The sequence below is a fragment of the Lactuca sativa genome, chromosome 2 (assembly GCF_002870075.4).
Source record: "Lactuca sativa cultivar Salinas chromosome 2, Lsat_Salinas_v11, whole genome shotgun sequence".
Taxonomy (NCBI): Eukaryota; Viridiplantae; Streptophyta; class Magnoliopsida; order Asterales; family Asteraceae; genus Lactuca; species Lactuca sativa.
Window position 1 is genome coordinate 22,867,668 of NC_056624.2, and position 9,798 is coordinate 22,877,465.

Below are 9,798 nucleotides of genomic sequence, written 5' to 3' on the forward strand. Positions count from 1 at the left end.
TATTATGCGTTGTTACAGGATGATTGTTGTGTTGGTTGATTAAAATTCATTCAGAAATACTTGCAAAACATTATCAATTAAAAAAAACATGGTTGACTAAACAATTACAATTAAAATGAATAAATAGATCATAATCATGCCGCCAATCGACCCCAACCCGAAAGATTGGAAACGATAGTTCCGCCCACAACATCTCGACCTAGGAGGGGCCGACCCAACTCTCGGCCAACGGAAATTCCGATTGTGGATACGCCGACTGTTGTTGCACAAACCCCTGAGACAGGACTCCCACAAACAATAGCAGAGCTGGAACGAATAATTGCAGACCGACTTGCGATCGCTATGACAAACACGAGAAGCGCAAATGCAAGAAACCCCATCATTGAAATTGAAGAACTCGAGGCTAGGCGTGGAAGTAGTTCAAACATTAATCCTACCGAGACTCGAAGGGTTTGCACCTATAAAGACTTTATGAACTGCAAGCCCAAGTACTTCTATGGAAACGAAGGTGTAATCGGTCTTACCCGGTGGTTTGAAAGGATAGAGTCCGTATTTCAGATCACTTACTATGCTGAAGATAGCAAGGTGCGCTTTGCTGCCTGTACTTTCATGGATGCGACACTAACTTGGTGGACCGACCAAGTTAAGTCACTAGGCATTATCCCTGCCAACTCTTTGACCTGGAGTGAACTGAAAAGCATGCTGATAGAGGAGTATTGTCCTAGAGACAAAGTTCAAAATCTGGAAAATGAGTTGTGGAACCTTAAGATGAAAGGTTCAGACATTAAAGCCTACACAACCAGATTTAACGACCCCTCCTTACTATGTCCAACTCTAGTAACCCCTGAGCATGTGAAGGTGGAACGTTATATTTGGGGTCTGTCTCCTAAGATCAAGGGTATGGTCATGTCTTCGAGACCTACAACCTTTGAAAGTGCCAAGAATATGGCTAAACGACTGACCAACAATGAGGTTAGTTAGGGAAACATAGAGGCTAGAGTTGAAACCCCTATGTCTGAATCAAACAAGAAAAGGAAATTTCCTGAAAGAAAATCAAACCCACCTAAGAAGCAAGAAACTAAGAAGGTCTATGCGGCAACTCCAGCCGTAACAACAACACCTGCACCACAAAAGAACTACAAAAAAAATTACCCAAAGTGTAACATCTGCCATCGAAACCACCTGGGAGATTGTTACCATTGCACCCAGTGCAACAAGAAGGGACATACTGCAAATTACTGTAAGAAAGTTATGAATATAGGAGGAAATTGAAATTTCGATACCAGGGACGGCAATGGGGAAGAAAGGACATGTTACGACTGTAGGGAGAAAGGCCATATCTCAAGAAACTGCCCAAAAGGGAAAAATAAAGGTGGGAACGCCTGTGGGAGAGCTTTTGTGATAGGAAACAGGGATGCCATTCAGGATCCGTCAATGGTCACTGGTACGTTCCTTGTTAATAACTTGTACGCTACAATACTTTTTGACTCCGGTGCTGATAAAAGTTTTATAACTCCATCTTTTCAACAACTTTTAAATCATGAGTCTAACAAATTAGAAACAGCATATGAAGTAGAAGTAGCAAATGGCCAGATAGAAAGCACAACCGAAATCCTAAGAGATTGCTTGTTAACTCTAAACAACCACACTTTCCACATAAATCTCTTGACTATTCCCATAGGTAGTTTGGACATTATCATAGGAATGGATTTGCTTGCTCCTCAACATGCTGAGATTTTGTGTTATGAGAAGGCCGTACGATTAACCCTACCAAGCGGAGAGATCCTAACCATTTATGGGGATAAGTCTAGGAAAAACCTTAAGCTCATTTCTTGCACGCAGGCCCAGAAATATCTACGTAAGAAATGTTATACCTTTCTGGCTCACATAGTGGATAAGAAGAGTGGAACAAAGGAATTGAAAGACATACCTCAGGTATGTGAATTTCCCGACGTCTTTCCCGAGGATCTACCTGGATTGCCCCCGAACCGAGAAGTTGAGTTTAGAATCGACCTAACCCCAGGCGTCGCACCAGTAGCTAAGTCACCCTATATATTGGCTCCTTCCGAGATGCAAGAGCTTGCAAGCCAATTACAAGAACTTCTGGACAAGGGTTTCATAAGACCAAGTTTGTCTCCTTGGGGAGCCCCGATCCTGTTTGTCAAGAAGAAGGATGGATCATTTCGGATGTGTATTGATTAAAGAGAACTAAATAAGTTAACGATAAAGAATCGATACCCACTCCCTAGAATCGATGATTTGTTCGATCAGCTGCAAGGGTCTAGCTACTACTCCAAGATTGACCTAAGGTCTGGATACCACCAACTCAAGGTATTGGAAACCGACATACCAAAGACCGCATTCAGAACTCGGTATGATCATTACGAGTTTCTTGTCATGTCATTCGGCCTAACAAATGCCCCAACAGTATTCATGGATCTAATGAACCGTGTTTGTAAACCTTACCTGGATAATTTTGTGATTGTATTTATTGACGACATCTTGATATACTCACAAACAAAGGAGGAACACGACCAACATCTACAATTGATATTGGAACTGTTGAGAAAGGAAATATTATATGCAAAATTTTCCAAATGTGAATTTTGGATAAAAGAAGTGCATTTCCTAGGGCATGTTGTTAGCAATAGAGGGATACACGTGGATCCCACAAAAATTAAAGCAATCAAGAATTAGGAGGCACCGAGAACGCCGAATGAAGTGTGCCAATTCTTAGGACTCGTTGGTTACTATCGAAGGTTTATCGAAAATTTCTCCAAAATGGCCAAGCCTCTCACTGTACTAACACAGAAAGATGTGAAATTCAACTGGGAAGATAAGCATGAAGTTGCATTCCAGAAATTAAAACACATGTTGTGCAGTACACCAATCCTATCACTCCCTACTGAAACATAAGACTTTGTCCTTTACTGCGACACATCTTGTCAAGGCAGGGGTTGTGTATTAATGCAGAGAGGAAAGGTGATTGCTTATGCTTTGCGACAACTAAAAGTGCACGAGGTCAACTACACTACTCATGATCTTGAGCTTGGAGCGGTAGTTTTTGCACTAAAGATTTGGAGGAACTACTTGTATGGTACTAAATGCACAATCTTTATAGATCACAAGAGTCTCCAGCATATCTTCGACCAAAAAGAACTCAACATGAGACAACGAAGATGGGTCAAACTGCTTAATGATTATGAATGTGAAATTCATTATCACCCTGGCAAGGCTAATGTAGTGGCAGACGCTCTGAGTCGGAAAGAGCATGTGAAGCCTAGACGTGTGCGTGCACTGACCATGACCATTCATTCCAATCTAAGTACACAAATACAGGAAGCCTAACTCGAAGCTGTAAAAAAAAGAAAACATTGCGGAAGAAGCCCTGCAAGGAATGGAAAAGCATTTCGAGCTTAGGGATGATGGGACACGATATTTCATGAACAAAATATGGATGCCCAAATTCGGAGAAATTAGGATTCTAGTCATAGATGAAGCTCACAAAACGAGATATTCTGTCCATCCCGGATCCGTGAAGATGTACCAAGACCTAAAGATGTTGTATTGGTGGCCGAACATGAAAGTAGAAATTGCTACGTATGTAAGCAAGTGCTTGAGCTGCTCAAAAGTTAAAGCCGAGCATCAAAAGCCCTCAGGATTACTTCAACAACTAGAGATTCCGGAATGGAAATAGGAAATGATCACTATGGACTTTATCACTAACCTACCCCGAACGCCGAGTGGTTATGACACCATTTGGGTGGTAGTGGATAGGTTGACCAAGTCCGCTCACTTCCGACCAATCAAAGAGACAGACAAGATGGAAAAACTGACCCGAGCCTACCTTAAGGAAATCGTCAAACTTCATGGGGTGCCAATCTCTATCATTTATGACAGAGACAGTAGATTTACCTCACGATTTTTGCAGTCCCTCCAAAAGTCCTTAGGAGCATGTTTGCACATGAGCACGACCTATCACCCACAAACAGATGGCCAGAGTGAACGAACCATCCAAACCTTAGAGGATATGCTCCGATCTTGCGTATTAGATTTCGGAAACTCGTGGGATATTCATTTACCCTTAATTAAGTTTTCGTACAACAACATCTACCACTCCAGCATAAAAGCTGCACCATTTGAGGCGCTATACGGAAGAAAATGTCGTTCACCGCTATGTTGGGCAGAAGTTGGAGATACACAACTAGCCAGGAGGCATTCTGGAGATACTTTACGAACCGGACACGAAATAATCCATGAGACGACCGAGAAAATCGTGCAAATCAAAGAGCAATTGAAAGGTGCACGTAGTCGTCAGAAAAATTATGCGGACGTAAGACGAAAACCCTTGGAATTCTAGGTGGGCGATAGAGTTATGCTAAAAGTATCACCCTGAAAGGGATGATTAAATTCGGAAAGAGGGGAAAACTAAACCCACGGTACATTGGACCCTTCGAAATTCTTGAAAGAATTGGGCCTGTTGCTTATCGCCTCCAATTACCTCAAGAATTGGAAAAAGTACACAATGTTTTCCATGTCTCAATTTGAAAAAGTGTCTGTCCGATGACACTCTTGTCATCCCTCTCGACGAAATCGAGTTAAACACTGATCTACACTTTATTGAAGAACCAGTTGAGATTGTGGACTAGAGTTCACGTGGGTTGGAATTCAAAAAGGGGACCAGAGTTCACGTGGGAACGAGAGGACCAAATGAAGAAGAAATACCCCCAATTGTTCGACAATGATACACCTATCAATTGAATTTCGGGACGAAATTCTTTTAACTGGGGGAGAATGTAACAATCGTAAAAATTAGGTCGAGATCCACCGTATAACGACCATAACTAATTGTTATGGAGGACTTAATGTACGATATTCTTATAAAAATAAGTATATATTTATAATAATAAGAATCGTTTAATATATATTATTCTTGTAATGCGACTTATTATTGGAATGCGACTAGTTATATGCTAATAAAATCAATAAGATACATACAATTATGTTTATGTAGTGAAAGAGTTATATTTATAAAAATATCTAAGTCCTTACAAATGTTATATGTGATAATAAGGGGACATGATTATTATATGACAAAAATATAACAAAATAAATAAGTATGAGATGTATGTATGTGTGTATATGGTTAGATGTCTCGAAAGTTATCCATAAAAACCGAAGAATCCATTTATGACACCACCAATTTAGTAACTAGTACATACAATTAACTCTTAATATAACTAGAGCTAGCATTGAAGGCCAAGTCTACTCCTAAGAGTCTACCTCTTCCTATTCACGTAATTAAGGCCTTCCAACCACAAATGCCTCAAATTCTCATTATGAAGCAAGTACCACTCATTATAAGAGGTTGCTTTAAAGTCTCACTTTGAAGTACAATGTAGATGAGAGACTTTAACAAACAAACACATTCACCTCACGTTTTCTTTCTTCTTTCTTTTCTCCCTCACATATTTCTCCACTCATGTAAGTTACTAGTACACATGCATGATGAATGTATGACAAAACTTCTAACTTTCATCCATGAGTCAAATCCATCTTGAAGCATAAATACCCAGCTATGTTATAATTCTTTTCCTTTACACATTTCAGCCCCAAACTCACCAAAACACCTTAGCCTACCTGTTCTTTCTTTTCTGCATCGTGATCCCCAAGAACACCTCTATTCGGAGGTGTTGTGCACCTGTTTTTCCAGAAAGAAAATAGAACAACAAAGCTGTCAATTTTTCCATGTCTTTGCTGTCAATATAAGCTCCAAACACTCACTGTTTTCGCCCCTACCTGCTGCTCTCTCCTTTGTGCGAAAAAGCTTCGAAAACAGAAAAAAAATTAGGAGGCAAAGAGGCTGCCGAAACAGCCCCTGCCACCTTTTCGCTGTCGAGAACCACCAAAACGGTGGAAACACTTCATGTTTTCTTACCTTTTCGACCCAGAAACAGTCCCATAATCATCATTTCAGCGAGATGGAATAGTTCCGGGTCTTCTTCCAAGAGTTGGTGAAGAGTTACGACAAGAAATTTCCGGGAAGTCAAACGAAACCGAACCGAAAATCACGCACCAAATGTGAGCCTTTATCGCCCCGTTTTTACATTTTCTTACTTATTTGGGGGAGACACATAATTGAGTATTTTGATATAATAAAATGGCAAAACGTTTATATGTTATATGCATACACAATTAGTACTAGAAGCAAAAATTGTTAGAGTCAATGTTTATTATAGATGCTATTTTTACAAATGATGTTTGTTAAAAAGGTGGTGGTTAGTAATAGTTATACACAAGAATTTTATAAAATGTTAGACTTATTTACAAGCACTTGTGTAAACACAAAGTTAGATAAGAGTAATCTAGTGTTATATTATTTGTCGGGACAAATAAAAGTATCGTTAAGAACTTATGTCAAAATTTTGATAAATGAACATGTTTAAATTGTCATGATAGGTATAACCATATGACTTGTGTATATTAGGGCATTAAGCTTATTTTTCATCAAGTATTGATAGTAAAGAAGTAAACGAGATGATAAAATAAAAATATACAAATGAATTATAAAATGTTATCAAGAGTATGAGAATAAACCACAAGTAGTTATATATTATGGTATAATACGAAATCTTGTCGATGAATAATGTGTTTGTATTTCTAAGACTAAAGTTTACTTACAAAAGAAAATATTGCGTTTCAACATTAAGTAAATATTAAAAATACAAAAATATTCGATTAAAGCGACAACCGGTCAACCGACGTAACACTGACACGTATGAAGTACTCGACTACGCTAAAGGAACGTCTTTCCTATCAGTTGGTAGATTGAAATTATTTGAGTCAATACCGTCTTTTCATTTGAAAGCTAGGTTAAATTTAATATTTAACTAAATGCACTAGAAAAAAATAAAGTCATAAATAAAGATTCGCGTTGGTGATCATTGGAAGCGGCGGATTTTTATTGTCATGTATTTCGCGGATTGTGTATCCCGTGTGTGCTTGTGGGAGGAATGTATCGAAAGGGGTGGAGGAGAAAGTTTGTTGATGGTGTGTTTTTCCCTTGTAAGGATCCGATCTTGGAATCGACACCTAGCTCTAAAGCCGTTAATCCAGGAGGAATCATATATTGTAGGTCTATGTACACAGCATAGTTTTATAATAAAGAACTTTGGTGTAGATCTAATTCTTATGGAAAGATTTATACGAATGGTTATTTTCCGTCTATGGTTGCTAGCTACAACTTCGTCTGACGAGGCAACAGGCATCTAGTGTTTCTTTCTTTGTTACTACACGACTGCTTTTAAACATTAGTAACGATCTCGATTCGTCTTTATTTATTTCTATTGTGCCTGTGTGGCTTCGTTATTGCGCCTATGCGATTTGTGGAGGAGCAACGAATAGTGTCGGTTATGGACAAATTAATATATTGTAGATTTTTATTCGAAAACGTATAGATCTATATTGAGTCAATTCTCCCAATTTGGGACCGAGAGTGTCGAGTGTTAGGACGTTATATATTTCTCCTTACGACATAACTTTTTGTAACGGACAAGATCCAGAGAAATATGCTTTATAATTTACCGGTCTTTGGAAACATTATTTTGAATTATAAAAATCTTCGGAGTCAAAAGAAAACCTATAAAGCTCACCGACATTATTGTTGACGTATTTTCAAAATGTATGTGTCTCAAGGTGTTCAAGGTGGCCAGAAGAACTCTCACCACGTGTGAGGAAGATGGGTTTGACGTTGAAAATATATTGTTGGCTCTATAGTAGCTTTTTGTCTCTTTTATTACTACAGAATGTATTATAGGACTCGCTAAATAGGACTCGGTTTTAGGGATAACCGGGATATATTGTGAAAAAACTGGGACTTATTCGTAAAAAAGCTATATGACCCGGTTTAGTTTAAAGAACCGGGGTATATATAATATGTAAGTAACCCGGTTCCTATCATAGCAACCGGGACTTTTAGATGTAATCCTATATGACCCACCCTCCATTATACAACCGAGTCCTATTAGTATTAAGTGGATACACATGTTCTAGAAAGCCATATGACCCACTTCTTAAAAACCAGGTTTTCTGAGTTTTTAGCGAATTTAAATGTGCCTTTAATGAACTCATACGAATAGAACTCCATACATGGAATGTAAAAACTACAAAGTAGTCTAACCATCATCTGGATTTTTAAATTCAGTAGTTGAAGACTCATCACTTCATAGTCTTGTTTGGCACATGTAACATCAAACATACATATAATATTCAAATAATAACATCACATTTAGAAATTAACCATTGAATTATAAGTTTTTCTTTTTTAAAAGCCTAAAACTTTATTACATGAAAAAAGTAGCAGCTAACTAACAAGTACAAAACAAGAAGCACACATTCAGATACATAGAACAGCAAACAAAACACATTCTATATTCATCGGTTTTACTTGAAAAAACAGCTTTGAAATTTTTTAAGCAACAATTAACAGCAGCATAATAACTAATAATTCACACCATCAATAAATAAAAGTAACTCCATTTCGGTAAAAAAAATGAGTTGTTTGAAACAACCAATGGTGCCACTGCATTTTAAATGACTCTACACTTAAGTGGCTTAGGCACCTGCACCTGAATTTTGAAATAAAAGACGAAATTGATACCCATACAGTTAACTTGCTAGTTTCTTGCAACATCGACATTTAACCAGAAACCGACTTTTAGGGGAGGGGAAGTAATGCAGGACTTAGATTATAGAACTGTTTGTGCATCCACCTATTAACACCAACCTGAAATCACATCTGACCCAATTTGGGTATAACAAATTGACAACGTGAGATGGTTACCATATGTAAAAATCAAGTTTTTTCATCAGCATCATTATGAAATTCCCTTGCACGGGTATTGACGAAAAAATTAGGTTTGGATGAAAGAGATGAGGCCTACATTTGCACACTATTCAATCCTATCCTTGTCACTTTTGAAATTCATGCACTCTGCAAAAAAAAAGTAAAAAAACATAGTCGATACACTAAAAAACTTTACCGATCATGAATAAAACTTTAAATTTTAAAGCTTAAACAGATATTTATAAAATAACATAAAAGATAATTACCACTGATTCCTATGATTATCTACTAACTAAAAGATAGCGTACCACATCGGAATTTGAGTACCTGTAATCACTAAGCAAAGGTAATGGAGTAGAGAAATAGCAATGGTGTTGGAATAGAATGATGGAGTCTATAAAAGTGACAGTGTCAAGAGGGGGTTAATTGAAGAACAGATGTGCCTTGCATTGTCAATGATCCCCCAAAGGTCAAACTCTGATAGTGGTGGGAGGGGGAGAAGGTAACAACAACAATATCACAAGGTACTGGAGTATTATGTTGACACAGGGACTACAACAAAGAAAATTTCTATTCATTTTAATGTTGATGGCGAATGAGTAAGCCAAGGAAATGGAGGGAGAATTGAGGGGGAAACAAATATATAGTGGAATTGGAGGGAGATTTGAGTGGAAATTAATATCCAAAAAATTTGAGCGAGAATTAAATGGTAGAAAGTGTTTTAAGGAAAATAAAAAATAACAGAAAATAAATAACTATGATTTTAACTTTTAGGTCTCTAGTTTTAAGGTTTAGTTGTTTTTTTATTTTTTATTTTTTGATTTTTATCATTCTTTTACTAAAAATTAATATTTTTTGTGACATTTTTAAATTAAGGCCAAATTAATATTTTTATATAAATGAATAGATTATATACATATTAAAAAACTTTTGCCTTATGAACAGTAAAAGGT

At 37.4% G+C, this 9,798-nt stretch overlaps 1 long non-coding RNA gene across 1 annotated transcript; it reads right to left on the reverse strand.

Moving 5' to 3' along the window:
* Positions 1 to 8,543: 8,543 nt before the first annotated feature.
* Positions 8,544 to 9,561, reverse strand: LOC122196669 (uncharacterized). Its single transcript, XR_006188690.2, has 2 exons — positions 9,173 to 9,561; positions 8,544 to 8,992 (listed from the first exon to the last, which is right to left on the reverse strand). It is a non-coding gene; the product is annotated as an uncharacterized LOC122196669 (long non-coding RNA).
* Positions 9,562 to 9,798: the final 237 nt, after the last annotated feature.